The sequence below is a fragment of the Diabrotica virgifera genome, chromosome 4, assembly GCF_917563875.1.
Source record: "Diabrotica virgifera virgifera chromosome 4, PGI_DIABVI_V3a".
Taxonomy (NCBI): Eukaryota; Metazoa; Arthropoda; class Insecta; order Coleoptera; family Chrysomelidae; genus Diabrotica; species Diabrotica virgifera.
Window position 1 is genome coordinate 151,871,305 of NC_065446.1, and position 22,817 is coordinate 151,894,121.

A 22,817-nucleotide genomic window follows, 5' to 3' on the forward strand; every position below is an offset into this window, starting at 1 on the left:
GAAATTCATTATAAAAATCGTTGAAACTTGTCATCCCAACGCTTTTAAGGTCGCTGAATACGAATATTGCGTCAGCGATGCTGTACGAGGTACAAGGTGCCCTGTATTTACGTCGTCTTCGGGAATTTTATGGGAATTTTATGGAAATTCGTAATAAAATTGGTTGAAACTTGTTATTCCGGGGTTTTTAAGGTTACTTAGAGATTTAATCAATTGCAGAGAGGATCTGACTTCTTTATAATAACAAAATCTAAAAAAAAATCCAATTTTTCCTCAATCTGCTCCCGCCTTTAACCTTCACAAATTCGTGTAACGGTAGTTTATGGAAAATTGGTGTAAATCGTGTAATGGTAGTTGTGGAAAACTCAGTTTCCCGTGCTAATTACACTATTGTTAAAAAGGCGGTAATTTAAATATATATACAGTGAGGATGTTTGAGGATGTTTGAGTTTGCATAAATTCATTATCTCGAGAATGGGCAAGTTTGAAGAGAAATTCTCAGACAGGTCGACTTTTATTTTTAAGTGACGTCATCCATCTGGGCGTGATGACGTAATCGATGATTTTTTTAAATGAGAGTAGGGGTTGTGTGATAGCTCATTTAAAAGTTAATTCAATTCTTTAAATTCTCTATTCAGCAATATAAACAGTACCATAATTATTTATACAGGGTGGTCAAAAAAATAATTTTTGAATTATATTAATTCACTCAAAAAGAAGAATGTATGTAGTTTATTTAATTCAAAATACATTTTACTGTTGTCTGAAAACAGGAAAAAATGTTTATTTGACAAATAAATATTGTTTTTCTATGGATGCTATACAATGTGCAACTTCTCTCACTACTTACATACATTTAAAATGAACAATTTCTCAGGCAGTGAGAAAAGTCGGCCATTGCAGTGAGAAATATTTTTTCTCACGGGTTCACCGCCGGTTTATATACATATGATCGCCATTTCCATGGTAACATGCACAATACAAACACAATTATTTTTGTCAAACAAAATGTGTTCATACTTGTCAAAACTTATCAAAAATTACCTTTTAAGACTGTTTAACTCTGAATTATAATTTTAAATAAATAAAGTATATAAATATTAAGAATATTAAATACCTATGTGTATATATGTATTTTATTTCAATTTAGGCATATAATATACCTAAAAGCACCTAAATTATTTAATTTTGAAGTTTGAACTCTTGACAAAAACGCATCCATAGAAAAAGTACAGTGTACAACACGAGAGAAAATGACATATTTCTCTCTCGCTTGATTTGCAGCACTCGCCTCGTGCCTCGGCTCGTGTCAACAAACTTCTGCCCTCGTGAGAAATATGCCTTTTTTCTCTCTTGTTGTACAATATACTATTTTCGCTTAGCTTCAATAATAAAGCTGCTACCCACCTGCCTTTTAGCAGTTTGACATATTATTTAATTTAAGCGAAAAGCAATGTTTATTTTTCAAATTAACATTTATTTCTGTTTTGTGGCAGCAGTAAATTGTATTTTGAATTAAATAAATTACATACATTCTTCTTTTTGTGTGAATTATTATAATTAAAAAATTATTATTTTGACCATCCTGTATAAATAATTATGGTATTGTTTATATTGCTAAATAGAGAATTTAATTACCTTTCAAATAAGCTATCACACAACCCCTACTCTCATTTAAAAAAATCATCGATTACGTCATCACACGCAGCTGGATGACGTCACTATTATTATGTAAATGCTAAAAAGTCCTAATTTGAAAATAAAAATCCTGTCTGGGGATTTCTCTTTAAATTTGCCCATCTCGAGATAATAAATTTATGCAAACTCAAACGTCGTCACTGTATATGAATCTTGTTGCATAAAAAGTTAATTTATTCATTTTCATAATGAATTTCCATAAAACTACGGGAGACGACGTAGATACCGGGCACCAGGTACCTCGTACAGCCTTTTCGATGAAATCTTCGTATTCAGTGACCTCAAAAACCCCGTGATAACAAGTATCAACGATTTTCATACCTAATGAATTTCCATAAAACTCCAGGTGACAACGTAGATCCCGGGCACAAGGTAATGCCTCGTACAGTTTGACCGACAGACTGACCCAACATTCCCGTTCAGCGATCTCAAAAACCCCCCGAGTATGAAAATTCAACTCATTTCCGTAAATATTTTCCGAGTTGTAAATTTTTATTTTTTGAACACTTTGAGATGCACTTTGGAAAATGTATTTTCCGCCTACAACAATGCAATTTTAATTTATCCCTCATGCCGAGTGTTCAAGAATTTTCATGAAGCTCTCCCGAATCGAATGCAAAACGTTACATAACGATCCGTCTTGCTTTAAAAAAGGTAGATGTGTAATGCTTTATTTCCTCGCCTATGGAAAAAATAATAAATAATGTTAAAAACAGACTAAAAAATGATTTTATCTACTCTATGTCATATTACGTATCAGTTTTTAGTTTGTGAAAACTGTCATTATAGATAGCAGTGCGTGAAGGGTTTAAAGTGTGCGTGAAGTAACAATGTATTTTAAATGGGATTTACTTTTTCGCACTGTTTTTTGGCACACTTTCATATAATCAAATATCCTTAACTTTCGCGTTGTAATGGTGATGACATATGAGCAATAAATTACAATAAAATTTTGGCAGTTTTGTGGTTTGAAAGATGTTAGAATTTTTAAATGTCAAAGTTATAACAATTGCAGAATAGAAATGACTTCCAGTGACGAAGAGTTACAGTTTTTTTATTTGTTTATTGTAGATAAAATATTGTATGAAACTGTGCGTGAAGTACTTTTTGCAAACTTACGCGATATATAGTACTCGCTCCGCTGTCGCTCTTGCTCTAAACATCGCGTGCGTTCGCAAAAATCATACTTCACGAACTGTTTCATAAATAACTATTTTATAAATGTCTATAATAGTTCACATTGATGGAGCCACACTAATGTTTGTTTTTTAACCCAGAGGAGTGAATCAAATTTACCGAGCTGTATTGCTCGTTTGTAATTGGTTCAACCGCAGGCAAGTATACTCCGCTTTTATAAAATTTTGACACTAATGACATTTATCAAATTTTGACACTAGTGACTACTACTACTAACACTATTTCATATGTAATTTCATAATATTTCCTATATTTATATAACAATAGGTTAATTAAGTTATATCGGTGATTTTTGTATTTTCTGTGTTATTCCTTTAATTTTTAGATTGTTAGTCTGTTTTTATATAAAAAGCAGTTATTTTTGGAACTCTTTAGCGACGTATTAATTTAATATAATATTTATGGATTACCGTTAGATCAACCAAAAAAGATGTATTTGGTTATTATTCTAGTAACTTTCTTGGATGTGAATCTGTCTTTTTAGTTTACTCCTCCTGATTAAAAAATAAATTATAGTTACGGTAAACATACAGAGTGGAACAGCCAAATGAAATAAATTCAATAATAAATAAGTGGGAGCGTGTTAAAAAAACCCTCTGACACCTTGGTTGGTATTTGTAGTTGCAAATGTTTTTGCAATATGTATACCTTTTCATATGGTTATGGTGTGTTATGGGTGTGTTATGTAACAGTGGCCAATGAAAACTTAATACAATACCCGGTATATTATTCAATTTTTAGATTCCACATAATATTCTAGACATATCTTATGGACAATGTTGTATAACTATATTTAACGTGCTGGCCATTCCATCAATCATCGCCTCCTTATCAACCTTTTTCGAAATATTCCAAAATTTAATTAATAATAATAACAATAATTAATAATATTCGAAATCATAAACTTCCACCTTTTTTTTTCTATTTACACATATTTCTACTCAAGATAATCAAAAACTTGTATCAACTTCCTTAATTTTGTTCTACGTTTCTACATCTTTTTCTCAGTATCAGTTTATTACAAACTATGTATTATGTATGTACATATGTATGGTACCTACTTGAGATTATTATGACTCACGATAGAAATTTATGGAGAAATGTAATAATTAGGGAAGCTACCAAATTTACTCTTAAAAGCTAGTGTGATAATATTGCTCCTATTTCCTCTTTCATACCCATTCAAAACTCTTACCGTCCTATTATTTTGCCCGTTAAAATAAGCTGGAATAGACTTGAGCTGTCAACTTGTTTTTGCCTCTTTTGTCAGTTTTTACTTTTTAATATTATTTTGCTGTATTTTTTATATCAATTCATAGCTTGTAAACACTATTGTTGTCTGGTACACCGATGTAAAACAAGAAAACCTCTAATTAAAAAATTTACTATATTGTATAAATTAATTACGAAATGTATAATATGTTCCTCGTTAAAAATACTCTTCGTTTTGATCAAATAACAGGTAACACGCATGCTAACCATATTCATCGCCCAAACCTTTCCTACGACTTTCCTAAGAATTTATGTGACAAAATAAATCCAATAGACGATTTAAGAACCATCGTTTCCTCTGTAACACTATAAGTTATACCGTTAAGTACATAATAAAACGTCTGATATTGATTAAACGTGAGAAATCCATGCCTAAAAATAATAAGCATTAATTAATGGTCATCCTTTGATATTTATTTTTTATTACTTTGGTGGCAATAAATAAAATGTTCATTACCATATTGTAGATATTCTGAAAAATATGTAATTAACTCATGGAACTGTACGAGGCAGTACTAAATATTATTTTTATTAGATATTATCATTAGTTACAAATACATAAAGATGAAAAATATTTTTTATACAACCGTGTTAAAAATGCAATTTTGAGCACTCCATAGGAGCGTTAAAAATGCTACTTTAAAGCACTAGTGCTTTAAAAATTTTAGGGCACTGCAATTAAAAGTGAATTATCAAATTGTGAAACGTCAAAATATTTATATTTCATTTATTAACATTAATATTAATAGTACAACTTGCGCAATTTGAAAAAGGTTGTTTTTTAAAATTTAATTTAAACTGTATTATTGCATTTTTAACACGTTTGTAGAAAAGAACTATTAAAATTTGTTAGAATACACAACAATAAAAGTAAGATGTTATTCTATAGTGATTTACGTATTGACAGTATAGGCAGTTTTGATGTAATGTCGAGAAAAATATAAAAATGGAATGTCAGTCAAGTTCAAGTAAAAGTTTTTGTAGATATTGTCCTGTAATTGAGAATGACTAAATTATAATTGTTGATATATAAAAAGTATGTAGAACGTTTGTAGAAAAAATATTGTATGATATACGTGTTAAAAGTACATTTTTAAGGCACTCATGTGAATTACAAACTTTCACATGCGTGCCTTAAAATTGTACTTTTAACACTTATAAACAACTATTTTCTACAACCGTGTTAAAAATGCAATTTTTAGCACTCCATACGAGCGTTAAAAATGCTACGTTAAGGCACTAGTGCTTTAAAGGCACTGCAGTTCGTATTGACCGTATAGGCAATTTTGATGTAATGTCAAAAAAATATAAATATGGAATGTCAGTCAAGTTCAAGTAAAAGTTTTTGTAGATATTGTCATGTAATTACGTTTGTAGAAAAAAATATTGTATGATATGCGTGTTAAAAAGTACATTTTTAAGGTGAATTTTTAAGGTGAATACACTCATGTGTATTGCAGAACTCGCTTCGCTCATTCTGCAAACTCTCACATGCGTGCCTTAAACGTGTACTTTTAATACTTATACAGTACGTAAATCGTACAGCTGGACATAGGCAATGTCCATTAAGTTGAGTGTGGCAACTGCGCTAATCTGTGTTAGTTGAAGCTTGTGTTCGAGTTTCTGGTGCAATAGAGTTGTTACAACGAATACAATAAGTGAATTTGTAAGCAAGAATGTCCATAAATAACTCAAAAACAAAGATTATGATTGATGAGTTAATAATTTTACTTTAATTTTTAAAATATTTTTTATTTAAAACTAATTACAAAATTAAACAGACACAGTTTTCTCATTCCCTCAGGCCAAAAATATTCAGCTACTATATTGTCATGTTTTGACGTTTATTTGTGTCAGTCGAAATGGATATAAACGAGGATTGTGACTTCACGAACGGCGGTCTTTGCGTGTCGTAGGGGGTCAAAGGCAAAAGTGTCCTCAAGTGGCTACCTTAGTATTTTGAGGATACTTTGACCTGTGACCTCTGATCGGTCACAATCCTTTGAGTAAAGTAAATTTCTCCTCTACAAACATACCTAGCCGTTTTCATACCACTTGAGGTAAGCTAGCCAGTGCGCTGATCTTTTCTATTGTTGAAAGATAGTCCCCAATAGGCCTACAGGAAACCACGCCTATTGTTTTTAAACTGTATGTAGAATTTTCTTTCATGAAAAAGACTCTATTACGTGTGACTCGAGGGAGGTAATTCTGCTAAATCTGTAAATCTACGTAAATAATTTAAAATGAATAAAATGCAGTTAAAAACCTTCAAAATTTTTATTGTGTACTATGCCCAACAAAAAACGAAAAATTATTATTCAAACTAGTTAAACACAAATAAATAATTAATTTAAAGTAATTGGAAATCCAACAATACATTATACGGTAGAAAATAATAAGTAAACTAAATGAAAGGTTCAAATAACAATAACCTAGTCTATCATAAAATGCTTGTCTCACGTTTTCAAGCTGTTGTGGCGTAATCGTAGCACAAGCGTTTCTTATTTTATTTTCCAAATCCTCTAGACTATGTGCCCTCTCGAGATCGTTGCCATAGATGGTGGATTTAATATGTCCCCAGAAAAAGAAATCCATGGGAGCCAAATCGGGACATCTTGCAGGCCATTTAATTTGGTTGATTGTTCCGCTTATAATGCGATTTTGAAAAATTGTGCTTAAATAATTTTTCACGATACGCGCATTATGAACGGAACAGCCATCCTGTTGGTACCAGACATCTTCTAAACGTACATCTGGGAGATTCTGAATAGCTGGAATAATGCTATCTTGTAAAAGAGCAAGATATTTAGCTGAATTCAGAACTCCCTCAATGAAAAATGGACCAATTACATGGTCACCCAAAATGCCGGTCCACACATTAAGTTTTTGAGGGCGTTGAGTCCGATGTACAATGCTTCTATGTTCATTTTCCTGAGACCAATACCGCGTTCTGGAAGGATTGTGATGACCCCGTACAGAAAATGACGATTCATCGGTGAAAAGAATATTTTTTACAAAATCATCATTTTCGTGAGATGCATCCATTGCAGCTTGACAAAACTCCATTCTACGATAATGATCTCCGGGAAATAACTCCTGGGTTCTCGAGTATTTGAAACTCTTAAAGCCATATTTTTTTAGAACTTTATGAACTGTGGTATGCGAAACCTCCAACTCTTTGGCGACACTTCTGGTGGTTCTGCAGTTATCTACCTCAATTGTAGAACAAATATCTTCATCCCTTCTTTCGATTTCCTGCTGTCTTTCCGGGGACATCTCTTTTCTTTTGTGACATTTTGTACAATCTTTTAAGCAATGTTGTATTTCAAAACTATTTATAACATTTGCAATTGTTTGTCTACAAGGTATGGGTCTAGTTTCGAAAGTATTAGCAAATAGATCTACACATTCTGCCAACGAATTACCTTGATAATACCATTTAATTATTTGCATCTTTTCTGGAGAAGTATAAATAAACATTTTAAACAATACTTTTCGCTTCGGGGTTCAGATGACAAATAATACTTGACGTTTAACGAATTTTGAAAGGATAAACAATTACTGACAATTTGTATTTGTAGCTCAGTTGCCACAATTATCTCAATATAATACAATGTATGGATTTATGTATCTAAATATATACGATGTATGTTTCCTATGTCCAGCTGAACAATTTACGTACTGTATCATAAATAACTATTAAAAATCGACCAGTTTACAAAATGTTTTTAAGTATTGAACAAATTATTCGGTTAGTAGATCTAATCTAGATAGCTAGTAGATATATAGATCTAATCTCTCTTCAGTCCTGGGCGTTCAAGTATTACGTAACGCGATTTTTGGAGATTTTTGACACCCCCCCCCCCCACCCACCTATGTACCGCATCGTAATGGGGCGTTCAACTATTACGTAACGCAATTTTTGAAGATTTTTGACCCCCCTCTCCCTAACCTGCGTTACGTAATACTTAAACAGCCCCTAGTCTCTCCGGTGGGAGTAGGTCATCGTGTGTAATAGGGCTGTGTAGGAACCAAACAAACGTCTTCAGCTACACATGGGAAGAATTATGAATAATCTTTAAGATGCACAGCAAGCATAGGTACCGTTAAAATTCCAAAAACGCAAGATAAACCCGTCATCTCGAAAAGGGCATGAGTCACACTTTTTTAAATATTACTTTTTTGGTGCGTAGGAAATTTCGACACCAAGCAGGTAGCGACTAAAATTTAATGGCAATTTTTGGACACCAGCCCCAAAGGCCAGTTTTTATCTTACAGGAATATTCGACACCAAATAAATATAGTTGCGGCATAAATAAAATAACATAATTAATTAATGTATTTGTTTATAATATTTTATAAACATAATATACATTTTATTTCTCTAAAGCGGTAATAATATTTGAATATAACTAGGTGGTAATAGTAATTTTTATATATTTTACAGTCAATATAGGTACATGTATACAATAATTTATTAGCTATTATAAGAATGATACGATATAGCTCTAATAAAATCTAACCTGCGTATCTATTTGTTGGAATCGTAGTTTATCTATAATTTTCTCCAAAATTTCCAATTTAGCGTTAACGATAGTATCTACTATTTATTTTAACATAAGTGTCCACTTACACTCAAAAAAATTTAGTTCGTAATATTGATTAACAGTGATTACTGAATAGTATTTCGTTGTCACAACAATTTAATTTGTTGCTTCAACGAACTTTTAGACATTGATGAATGTATTTGGTTATTGTCACAATGATTAAATAATAATTGTGAGAATAACTAGAGTACATTAATCAATAACACTCAATTTATTCAGCCAATAACTTAGTTTCGTATATTTAATAAATACTGTTAATTCTGGCAGCAACTGATGTACTTGATTTCGTAGATGACAAGCAATTACCTTGGTTTATCGTGACAACGTACAGATTTCATTAAAACAATGTACAAATGTTGTTAATATAGAGTAATATACGATTATTGAATAGATGTAAATTGACTGTTGTGACAACGAATGCATTAATCAATCTACTACTGCATTTAATACCCACAATCAATGCTTTCATTGTGACAATAATCGTAGTTGTTGAGACAATAAATGTTTTGCTTGACCATTTGAACGTTAACGGCTTTTCCTTGTCGTTATACCCCTAGCTTCTCTGTGTTACCGAAGTGCCGAATAATAATTGCATTTCGTTTTCAAGTGTAGTCCGTAGTAGAAGGAAGTTTTTGTGTGTCTATTATCGTGAAATTTCGGTCGAATTCTTTTTAAATGTATTCATTTTTTTCGAATCCTGATAAAACGAATTATTTTTTTTGAAAATTTAAATGCAAAATAAAATATTACAGTATTATCGAGGGTCTGAAGTCCCTGAGAACCTCTATAATGATTATTTTAATAAGTCACAGGGGTGAAAAAGAGAAAATTTAGTATGATTTTTAATTTCAAATAGGCATACCATTCAACACAAAACTTTTTGTTTATTCTAAGGGAATTTCTGCCCTCGGTAATAATGTAATATTTTATTCTGCGTTTAAATTTTTCAAAAATACTTAGGGAGCGTTCAAGTATTACGTAACGCGAATTTTGAAATTTTTTGACCCCCCCCTCCCCCTACGTAACGCACTCTAATGGGCGTTTAACTATTGCGTAACGCAATTTTTGAAGATTTTTGACCCCCCCCCCCAACCTGCGTTAGGTAATACTTGAACGCTCCCTTATTAGTTTTCTCAGAATTCCAAAAAAAAATAAATGCGTTTAAAAAGAATTCGATCGAAATTTTGCACCTGCGCTCTCAAAAAGGATTAAAGTGTTATACATTTTTGGAATCACTATTTCAAACGCTTTTAAATAAGCTGTCACATGACGTACTTTCCCATTAAAAAAAATCAAAGTTCCTGTCACCTGAAGAGGGATCGTGTAAAGTTCGAAACATTGATGTTATAATATACTTTGATTATTTTAAAAATCGACCTGTCCGAGCGTTTTGCTTATGTGCTAAAAATAAATAAGTCAATAAGGGGGTGGGGGGAGTGTAACACTTATTCCAGTACACTGTATAAGTGAAATCATATGAAAAATCACACAGTGTAAAGTCCTTTAGGTTAAGGACAAAAAAGGGAGATTTAAAAAATTATTATTAATCAATTAATATCATACATTGGGCTATTATTGTAGAAATAAACGAAATACGTTAGGAGAAATAACACTGTTACTGACACAACGAATAGTCTTCGTCGGTCAATTAACGACGTTGTTGTTTCAATAAATAGTGTTCGTTGACTCAGTGAACAGAGTTCGTAATAACAATAAAGTGATATTATGGTATACATAATGAATGTTCATCCATTCAATAAACGTAATACATTGGCTCAACGAACGAAAATAATGAATTGATGAACATCGTTTTGTTGTCCCAATAAAACCAAGAATTGGACAAATTTTAAGTATTGCGTTTGTTGTCTGAATTAACATACGTACCTTTTTCGTTGAGTGTAAAACTTTTCAATAAGCACAAAAACAAAGGATAACGTTGAGCAAAACGAAGAATTAAACCTCGAATGGAAGGGTTCACAGGCATTCGTTGTCCTCGTAATATAGACCTGGATTCTGATTAGACCATATCTGTGGTGAAAATAGGTTATCGATTATGTAATTTTCCGCTAATCTGCACATATATCAAGTGTTTAGGTTTATATGACAGGAAATCATCCATAAGCAAAGCATTCTTCAACTTCGTTAAGTTAAATCAAACGTATGCCTTAACTATTTTGCAATTTCTGAATTTGTATTCTTATATTCTTGTACCAAACCCAAAGATTAATTTTTTTAAACATCATTTTCTTTACGTCAGTTTTGATGTAGGTCTTAAGTATATACTAGTATATCTAGTATAACTAGTATATTTACTAGTATAACTATAACAAGAATAAAAAACCGCTAACGCCGTAAAAATGAGTGGCGCATATAATATTCCAGCTACAAAAAAGCTGATATGAATATTACGTGGCGCGAAAATGTATTTTCATTTTGATGCAAAACAAAATTCTAGTTTTATTTTAAAATATTTTTCCATAATATTTGCTTAATTTGAAGTAAAACGCGCTACAAAAAAAGTAATTTAAATACAGTTTGAATTTTGAAACTCTTTTGTGGTGCGTTTACTTCAAATTTAGCAAATATTATGGAAAACATTTTAAAATAAAACTAAAATTTTGTTTTGGATCAAAATGAAAATACATTTTCGCGCCATGTAATATTCATATCAGCTTTTTTGTAGCTGGAGTATTGTATGCGCCACTCATTTTTACGGCGTTTAGCGGTTTTTTATTCTTGTATCAGGAGTTTTTCAAGTTATTCATAAATTACATGTATGAAGTTGAATGAAATATTTCTTGATTACACGTTAAGCTTAATAAATGGTCGCCTTTGTCGCATTATCTCCGAAATGATATAGTGTCCATCGAATGTACACTAGATTTTTTTTTCTATTCTAAACAGATTGAAAAAAATATTGGGATGGCCGGTAAATGAACTCGGATTGCCCGTTGAGAGATCAAATTTAGCGTCGTAACCACTACAACTACATAAACCATTTCGGGAATAATCGTTAATTGGATTATACTTTTGTAGCTTAATAACTTCTAAACGGCTTAACCGATTTTGATTACTAAACATGAGTATGAAACCCATTGACAAGTAGTATCTGATGCATCTAAGGTCAAGTATGATAACTGAAGCTATTACAGGAATTATTGAGCTTGAGAACCCGTCTTTTCCCATAAGAAATAGATTTGATCATATTTATGAAGCCTATAACTTAAAAATTCGAATTTTCCTGGATCTGAGTTATACACCGTTAGATTCGTCTAGAGTCCTTCTACAAATGCTCAGTTATTGGCGCAATTCGTAGGTTGAAATTTTGAGTAATTGTCGAAAAAGCAGAATTTTCAAAGTTTAGTTTTTCAGTTTTTCGGCTATACTGATCTAGTATAGTATAGTTGATCCAAAAGATGGCATAACCCAGACATCCAAAGTGAAAGTTATCCTTCAACACCAAATAGTTCTATATGGTCCACACAATGTCCAGAAAAAAGTCACACCATTTTGAGCGTCGGGTTTGGGGGGGGGGGGAAGGGGGGAGAAATCGGTAAATTCGTAGTTTTTCAAGTTTTTCGCCAATATTTCTAAAACTATGCGGTTACGCATGAACAACCTTCTATACAAAATTGTTCTACATTAAATTTGAGATAGAAAAGGCCCTATGCATAATCTTTCTAAAATGAATGGTTCCAAAGTTACGGAGGTAGAGTATAGTATAACTGGTCCAAAAAAAGGCCTAACCCAAACATCCAAAGTAAAAGTTTTCTTCAACACCAAAATGTTCTATATGGTCCAAATATTGTTCAGTAAAAAGTTACACCATTTTGAGCGTCCGGTTTGGGAGGGAGATGGGAGAGAAGCCGGTGAATTAGTAGTTTCTTTAGGTTTTTCGTCAATATTTCTAAAACTATGCTTTAGCGTAAACAATGTTGTATACAAAAATGTTCTACATGAAATTTGAAGCAAAAATGTTCTGTACATAATTGTTATAAAATCAACGGTTCCAGAGTTACGGAGGGTGAAATGTCGAGGTTTTCGATATTTTTTATATTTTTTGGGCAATATTTATGATAAAACTATACCAAAAACCCAGACATCCAAAGTTAAAGTTATCCTCCAACACCCAGTTGTTCTATATGGTCCACATAATGTTCAGAAAAAAATCACACCATTTTGAGCGTCGGGTTTGGGGGGGGGGGGGGGGGGAGAGGGGGGAGAAATCGGTAAATATAAAAAGTATCGAAAACCTCCACTTTTCACCCTCCGTAACTCTGGAACAGTTGATTTTATAACAATTATGTATAGAACCTTTTTTGTTTTAAATTTTATATAGAATATTTTTCTATAGAAGATTACTTACGCTAGAGCACAGTTTTAGAAATATTGACGAAAAACGTAAAGAAACTACTAATTTACCAACTTCTCCCCCATCTCCCCCCCCAAACCGGATGCTCAAAATGGTGTAACTTTTTACTGAACAATATGTGGACCATATAGAACAATTTGGTGTTGAAGGAAAACTTTTACTTTGGATGTCTGGGTTAGGCCTTTTTTGGACCAATTATACTATACTACCCCCGTAACTTTGGAACCGTTCATTTTGGAAGGGTTATGCATAGGGCCTCTTTTATTTCAAATTTAATGTAGAACAATTTTGTGTAGAAGGTTTTTCATGCTAAACCGCTTAGTTTTAGAAATATTGACGAAAAACGTAAAAAACTACGAATTTGCAGATTTCTCCCCCCTCTCCCCCCCAAACCCGACGCTCAAAATGGTGTGACTTTTTTCTGAACATTATGTGGACCATATAGAACAATTTGGTGTTGGAGGATAACTTTCACTTTTCATGTCTGGGTTTGGGTCTAACTACACCGTACTAATCCGTGTGTATGTCTGATCCTGATGGCTTAGACACCATTTAAAAGCTCAACTCAACAATATTTATTTGGTTTATCTGCGGTTCCCCTGTCGCTTCTCGAACCGAAGATATATACCCCAAAAAATATGCCGTTTTGTACCTACCAAGTCCTATAGCTGGCTTATGGGTGGTCAAAAGTGACAAACTACACCGGTTCTGAATCGGCCCTGACTCCCTCTTCGAACACAGAAAAAAATTTCAGATTGGTTTAACTTTTCCACACACATACATACATACATTATGCACAAACATTTTCCCTTTTTTTAAATAGAAATTGAGTCATATTTCTGAGCTCTGTAACTTCTGAATGGTATAACCTATTTTCAAAATTAGACATGCGTTGGAAAGGTAATGATCAGTACTATTAGAGGCCGCAAAGGTCGGACTTAAATTTTCGAAGATTGTGGGAGTTTTGGGGACGAGAACGAAAAACAGACATTAATTAGGAAGGGCCGTAAAATCCACACCCTTGGACCAAATGGATGGTTGACATATGAATGGGTGAGTCTTTTCCTGAACTTTAAGATGGAGGATGGCCCAATTTTCAATTCAAACAGATTTAGAAAATCGAAATAGTGTCGCGTGTAGGGGAGTTGTGCGCCATAATGTGGCACTTCCAGTTACACATTTTTAACCGGAAGTGATAAAAACAAAAAAGTATAGATATATTTATTCTCGTCTTGCTAATGTGCGTCGGGTAATATATAGCTTGAATTATTTCGACAACTTTAAAAAGTACTTCTGATTGCATCTCTAGAACCGTCAGTTCGAGGTTAAATTTCTCATCTTTAATACTATCTTTGGGTTATACCTAAGATCACATTCGACACCTCATTTGTCATTCTGTCTGTTTTAATAACGGAGGAGTTACATTCGCGTTCAGACAGACGGGCGGGCAGACGGGCATGAAACTAGGCTTAAAAGTAAATATCATTAAGTAGAAGGACGCATTTCCACTTTATTATTTTGGTTCTTTTCAGGATGTAAATATTATTCTTCTAGTCCACTATGAGTGGCCTACAGAATGACTACTATTTTGTTCTTAATTGCGCCATTCCTTTAGTCCTGAGAAAATGATTTAGTTTTCGCCGCTACTGACTAAAAGCTAAGATTGCGTGCCAATATGCAAGAGTATTCACTCTCCCAGGAGCTTCTTTACGGTTTGTGACCGAGGGGGTTCTTAATTGTCACCTGTCTACCAAAACGAAGCTCCACATGGAGCTGATCGCAGACTTAAAGAGCACTTCACTTACTGCCCTGATTTACATCGTGATCGCGTGAGCTCCCATTTTTGTATGATTAGTAGCAAATTTGTGACGTTGTTGATTCACAATGTTGCCAACCAAAAGCAATAACTTATTATTTAATAACAAGCACACTAGACGGCTCACGCCTGCTAAGGTAAATATCCACCACGTTTAATTTGAAAAAAGCTGTAAAATAATTGTTGTGTATATTAGATGTTTGTTTCCAGCTAAATATAAAAAATAAGAATAGGTATACAGAGTTGGGATAAAGTACGGAACCAAGCAAATATCTTTGAAACGGAAAGAACAATATTTATGAAACTTTGCATGCAAGTACAGTGACGAAAAAGGCATCTGATGCCATATTTTTTGTTACTACTCCACTTTCGGTTTCACCGGAAATACCCTTAACTTATTTACTTTAAATGGGACACCCTGTATATTTTTGCAGATTTTAAAAGAACTTGTTATTTTTAATTCATACGTACTAAGTTTGGAAGAAAACACTATTAAAACAAGAAATAAATCTCTTTACAGTTAAAAAAATTAGGTTAATTTATTTACGTTAGACCAATAATATTAAAAATAAAACAAATAATTTCAAATGTTGAAAATGTTTGCTGTTCACCTCCTGACAACGTGCAAGCCTATAAATAAATTCGTGAGTAACTTTTTCCAAGATTTCAAAACGTATTAGTTCACATTCATTAATTATTCTCTATCTCAAATCCTGCAGGCATGTTGGTCGCCTAACGTGAACACGTGATTTTAGATAACCCCAAACAAAAAAAAAACTAACGGGTTGAGGTCCGGAGAACGAGCGGGCCACTCTATGAATCCTCTACGTCCAATCCATCGATTTAGAAAATTCACTTCCAAAAAATGAAAATTCACCATAACAGATTATCATTAATATTTCAATACGATCTTTTTCACTTAAATGAACCATTTTTAATACAACTTATTTCTGTCAGTTAGTTCAGTAACAGTTTTACCTACTATACTAAATTCAAATAAGTCGTGCAGTGCATGTAAACAACAATTTTAGTCTACAGTATAGATGGAACTCGTTTATTTCCTACTACGTTGTATTAATACAAAAAATTATTTACAGACACTTTTTAACAAATTTTTTCTACCAAATTTGGTACATATGAATTAAAAATAACAAGTTCTTTTAAAATCCGCAAAAATATAAAGGGTGTCCCATTTAAATTAAATAAGTTAAGGGCATTTCCGGTGAAACCGGAAGTGGAATATTAACAAAAAATACAACAACAGATGCCTTTTGCGTCACTGTACTTGCATGCCTAGTTTCATAAATATTGCTCTTTTCGTTTCAAAGATATTTGCAAGGTTCCATACTTTATCCCAACCCAGAGGGAATTCCTTGTTTTACACGTATGTTTGTCCTAAAAGAGAATATGAATTCTTTGTACGAAACCTATTTTCGGTATCATCCAGCATTATTTAATCTGACAATAGGAGTGTTAGTGTAAAATTTTCCATAAAAAATAGGACCCAGAGTTTTGCAATATTTGAAAAAAGAGATTTCAACCGAACTTGGCAAAACTAGTTATTTATGTACCAAGTCAGTAAAGTGACTCTTTGTCAAACGAGTCTGATATTACGAACAGAGGGAGCGAAGCGAGCGCGGCGCGTAACAGACGAGTTCGATAAAAGGTCTTTACTGACGTGGTGCACACAAAATTTTATCGCCAATCATTAAAAGATTTACACTTAGTTACAATTTAAGAATTTTTTAATTTTAGACGAAATAAACAATTCGTATGACAGTAATGACGGGGATGACTTTTGCATGATGGCCGGTTTCGATGTTTAATCGATAGATATCAATAATGAATACCTAATTACTAAATCTGTAAAGTTTTGATTTATTTTGTATGAACATGTATGAACATTAATTGCAAAATACTACAGAATTGCACTTTTTGGCATAAATTTAATTAATATTAACCTAAATTGTGTACAATATTTTTTATAATTAAATTAAATAAATTTTAAGTTCAGTCAAATAATAATTATTAATCGATTACTGTCATCGACCACTTATACTCAATCTCGGTTAATTTGATTAATAATCGCGGCAGGTAAAGTAAAATTCTTCTAAAAATTATAAAATTCAGTACAATAAAGTGTTACTTTACTGCCGCAAATGAGGGCAAATGAGTACAATAATAAATGACTTTAGTGACGACGGTTGGCGATAAAAATTAAAACTAGAAGTATGAAGTCACTATCGGCAAATATTCGTATTTGAAGGAGTTTCGAGATAAGAATATCTGAATGTTGAGCAAATGTTTGCAAGAGTAGAAAAATTTCATCCAATCACTGTTCTTAAGCCGTGCTGTTACTACGGACGATTTTTTTACATTCCAATGATTCAGATCCAAAAACATCCAGAAAAACAAAAATCAGAATGTATAAGACACTGGTCAGACCAGTTATCACGTATGCAATGAAAACCACGACGCTGACAAAAAAAGATGAAGAAGAACTAAGACTAGAAGAAAGAAAATAATGAGATCAATATTGCGACTAAAAAGAAAAAGCGAGGGACAAACAAAAATGAAGATCAATAAAGAAATTCAACCAGAAATGGGAGGTGAGAACATGTAAGATACATAAAAGCAAGACGACTGGAATGGGCAGGCCACATAATGAGAAGAGCACCCATAGAATTGATAAAAAGAATCACGAACTGGGACCCTGGGACCAAGAAAAAGAGAAAGTCCTAGGATAAGAGGGTGGCACCAGATAGAGGAAGACATAAAAATTGGAAGACAAGATGCAGGAACAGAAAATATTGAAAACACATAACCAACACTGCAAAGATACTAGTGATGAGCAAAACAAGAACAAGACCAAGACCAGGCTAGTCTTGGTCTTGGTCTTGTTCTTGCAAGTTTGATCTTGGTCTTGGTCTTGCAGCTAAAAGGCAGTCTTGGTCTTGGTCTTGGTCTTGCACTAGCCGGTCTTGTTCTTGGTCTTGGTCTTGCTTTTTTGGTAGTAATAATTTGAACCAAACAATTTCGAATAAAATGTACATTGAAATAAATAAAGATGTGAAGAATGAAACCATATTTTTTTCTCTAAAATTTTAAAAGAATGTAGAATGTAGGTTCAAACCGATACCAATTTTAACATTATACATTCACCTAATTATTTCATTACAAAGTATGTTTCAAATATAAAGGTTTATTATCAAATTCCAATTTTAAGTTGAATTGAGACACAACCTGCGTTTTATACATTCAATAGCATATGATATAAAGAAAAAAAAGTGAAAACAAAAGAAGAAAAAAGAAAAAGTTATTAGTTATATTTTATTTTATTTGGAGGAAATACGCGCTTAATTTAATTATACATGCTTATATGTATACAAGGCAAAAGCAAAATTGTGTTTTTTATGTAGAGAAAAAATTAAAAAAACCTTCAATTTTAACCAGATGTAAAATTTCTATTGAAATGATGTATCGAACGTGAACACTGAGTTCTCATTAACAAAATAGTTATTTTCTACGAGCGTGCAAAAATGTCTACTTTCGCGCACGCATTTTAGTTTAGAAAGTTTTACTTTTCCGCACGCGTGTTACTTTTCCGCACGCGGTTTTTACTTTTCCGCACGCTTGTTAATAGATACATATGTTAATATGGGCTTAAAGTAATTATAATACATGCAATAAACTAATATTTAGATATTATTTACTAATTTATTTCAAATATATCTTATTGTGTTCCTGTTTTAATGAAATTAACGCGACAATTCGATAAAATAAAATTATTTTGACATAATATTCGAAAGTCAAATCGGTAGACAATAAGAGTCGTTTTGAATAATCGTCATGGAAACCAAGATCGTCGTCATGCTAACTAATTATATTGAGAGTTTGGTTTTGACAACCTTGTCAAAGAATTAATTTGTGTAGGTATGTATTTTCATATTAATTAAATTAATTGATTAAGATTTGGACAAATGAAGAGCAAGACAGAGACGAATACAGAAGACAGAGAAATATAGTAAAAGAACTAGTAAAAGATGCGAAGAAGAAGAGCTGGAAGGAATTCGGTGAAGAATTGAACGAAGGTTTTGGGAATAACAATAAACAGTTTTGGAATAAAATAAGAAGCATGAAAGGAACAAAAAGGAAACAAATAAGAGGAATTAGAAATGAGCGAAATGAATTGAAAACAAACATACAAGACATACTAACCATATGGAATAAGCACTATAAAGAAAAATTCGAGGCAAGTAACCAACAAGATGAGGAGAGAGGACAGCAGGCAAGAGAAGTGGATAGAGACAATCGAGTAGACGAAATTCATATCAAAGATATTGAAGAAGGATTGGCAAGAATAAAGATTGGAAAAGCGGGAGGTGCCGATGACATAGATCCGGAGATGATGAAGTACGTGGGAGAACGAGGCAAGCTTTGGCTGCTGGAAATAATGAGGGAAGCATGGAGAACAGAAAAGATACCGGAAGACTGGGAAGAAAATTTATTGATACCAATACACAAGAAAGGAGATGAAGCGGAATGTGATAACTATAGGGCTATATGCTTATCATCAGTGGCATATAAAGTCTACACCGGGATAATAGAAAGGAAGCTCAGGAAATAACTGGAAGGAAAACTAGAAGAAGAACAAGCGGCATTTAGGAAGGAAAGAGGAACAACAGATAATATATACATACTGAGAAATATAATTGAAAGGAAAAACGAAATAGGAGAAGACATATATATTACGTTTATAGATATTAAAGCTGCTTTTGATTCTATAAATAGAGAAGTAATATGGTCAGTAATGGAAGATCTGCAAATCCCACAAAAGATAGTAAGCGTGGTAAAAAGTACGTATAGAAACGTACTTGCTAAAGTACAAATAAATGGAAACAGATCGCCAAAAATAAACCTAAGGAGAGGAATAAAACAGGGGACAGTCTCAGCCCAGTTTTGTTTATATTAGTAATGGATAGAGTAATGAAGAGCGCTAAAAGAAGGTCAAGGCAATTACAGTCAATAATAGGGTACAAGAATTTAGTACCAGTGAGAATGGAGGGATTACTATATGCAGATGACTTAGTAATAATAGCAGACAATAAAGAGAAAATGCAAAATCTAATCAATATATGGGTGGAGGAAATAGAAAATTTGAAAATGGAGGTAAATGTAAAGAAAACGAAGACCATGATAGTAACCCAAAAGAAAAGGGAAGAAATAAACCAAACGATATTTAGGTGCAAAAACGAAATAATAGAAACAGTCTCGACGTTTGAATACCTTGGAGTAATAATAACAGAGGATGGAAAGATAGATCAAGAAATCTCATACAGAGCGAAAAAAGCAAATAAGATCTACTATGCACTAAATAAAACAATATTTGGAAAGGAAGAAATAGATAAAGAAATAAAACTGAAGCTATACAACGCAATCTCTGTGCCAACTTTAATATATGCAAGTGAGACATGGGTAAACAATGCAAAAATAGACAGTACAATAAACGCAGCGGAGATGAAGCAGCTAAGAAAAATAGCAGGAAAAACGAAATTGGACAGAATAAGAAATGAAGATATTAGACAAAGACTGAAACAGGAATCGATAATAACCAAGATACAAAAAAGAAAATTAAAATGGTATGGACACATTAACAGAATGGACCAGGGAAGACTACCAAAGCAGGTGATGGAATCGAAAAGATATGGTAAAAGAAGGAAAGGGAGGCCAAGGAAGAGATGGATCGATCAGATTATAGAAATTGGACAGGAAAAAGGAAAAACACATCAACAAATGAAAGAGTTAGCAAAGGACCGCAAGAAATGGAAGAGATGGATAGAAGATGAATAAAACCTCCGACGCCCCTAAGGAGCATAAGGAGTTTCGAGAAAGAAGAAGAAGAAGATTAAGATTTGGTAATTTTTTAAAGACTCTTAGAAAAAATATTGTTCCTAACTCTTGCAGAAAGTCTCTTTTCCTCACTCGACTGCTTGCCGAACTCCCGCTTCGCATCGTTCGGCAAACTGCAGTCGCGTGCGGAAAAGAATGACTTTCTGCACTTGTTAGGAAAATAACGATTTTCTTAACAAGTGCAGAAAGTCATATTTTTCCGCACGCGATTGCAGTTTGCCGAACGACGCGAAGCGGAGTTCGGCAGGCAGTCGAGTGCGGAAAAGAGACTTTCTGCAAGAGTTAGGAACAATATTTTTTCTACGAGTCTTTAAAAAATGACCATTTAATTAATAATTTAATTAATATGAAAATACATATACAAATTAATTCTTTGATAAGGTTGTCAAAACCAAACTTTCAGCATAATTGGTTAGCATGACGACGATCTTGGTTTCCATGACGATGATTCAAAACCACTGTTATTGTCTACTGATTTGACTTTCGAATATTATGTCAAAATAATTTTATTTCATCGAATGGTCGCGTTAATTTCATTAAAACATGAACACAATAAGATACATTTGAAATAAATTAGTAAATAATATCTAAATATTATTATAATTATTTTAAGGCCATATTAAAATATCTAAATTCAGTGCGGAAAAGTAGTGCGGAAAAGTAATGCGGAAAAGTAAAACTTTCTAAACTAAAACTCGTGCGCAAAAGTAGACATTTTTGCACGCTCGTAGAAAATAGTATATTGTACAACAAGAGAGAAAAAGACATTTCTCACGAGCGCAAAAGTTTGTTGCGAGAGAGAAATATGGCATTTTCTCTCGTGTTGTACACTGTACTTTTTCTATGGATGCGTTTTTGTCTAGAGTTCAAACTTCAAAATTAAATAATTTAGGAGCTTTTAGGTATATTATATGCCTAAATTGAAATAAAATACATATACACAAAGGTATTTAATATTCTTAATATTTATATACTTTATTTATTTAAAATTATAATTCACAGTTTAACAGTCTTAAAAGGTAATTTTTGATAAGTTTTGACAAGTTTGAACACATTTTGTTTGACAAAAATAATTGTGTTTGTATTGTGCATGTTACCATGGAAATGGCGATCATGTGTATGTAAACCGGCGGTGAACGCGTGAGAAAAAATATTTCTCACTGCAATGGTCTACTTTTCTCACTGCCTGAGAAATTGTTCATTTTGAATGTGTGTAAGTAGTGAGAGAAGTTGCACATTGTATAGCATCCATAAAAAAAATTATTTTTAGTTCATATGAACGTTTAACCTATACAGTTTGTACACATATTTAGTAAACATTCTGCATATACAGGGTGGCTGTATAGTGTGACAAAGCTCGATATCTCGGAAACTGTTTATAATAGAGAATAACTGAAAATAGAAAAATTAAAGAAAATCATTGTCCGAAGAATCCAGTATCACTCAAAAAAATTTCATTATTTTTAGCTTTTAAGTTCCAATTAGAAACAAATATGGCGGAAAATCTATTATACTGAAAACTGTTGACCTGTCATATTAATAATTTTATTTCTGTTTCTACATATATGGTTTTTCTACAAAAAGTGCAAGAGTCTTGCAGGTTGGTCTTGGTCTTGCGTAGTCTTGCAAGGTTCGGTCTTGGTCTTGGTCTTGGTCTTGCTGCAAGACCAAGACCAAGACCGCAAGACCAAGACCAGTCTCGCTCATCACTAAAAGATACATATAGATCTATAAGAAATAAACCAAACAGGAATAATCCACCTGGAAAAAAGGATTAACATATATGTCCAGCATTACAAAAATCCACTAGGATTGAAGGGCTGTGATGATGAAGATGATTCAAATACAAAAACAGTAATGATGAAATGAAGCTATTCCATTATCTAAGGTTTAAGAAATTTTCTGTTCAAAAATCTGCCAAAAATTGCTTGCTTTAGGGTTTCAA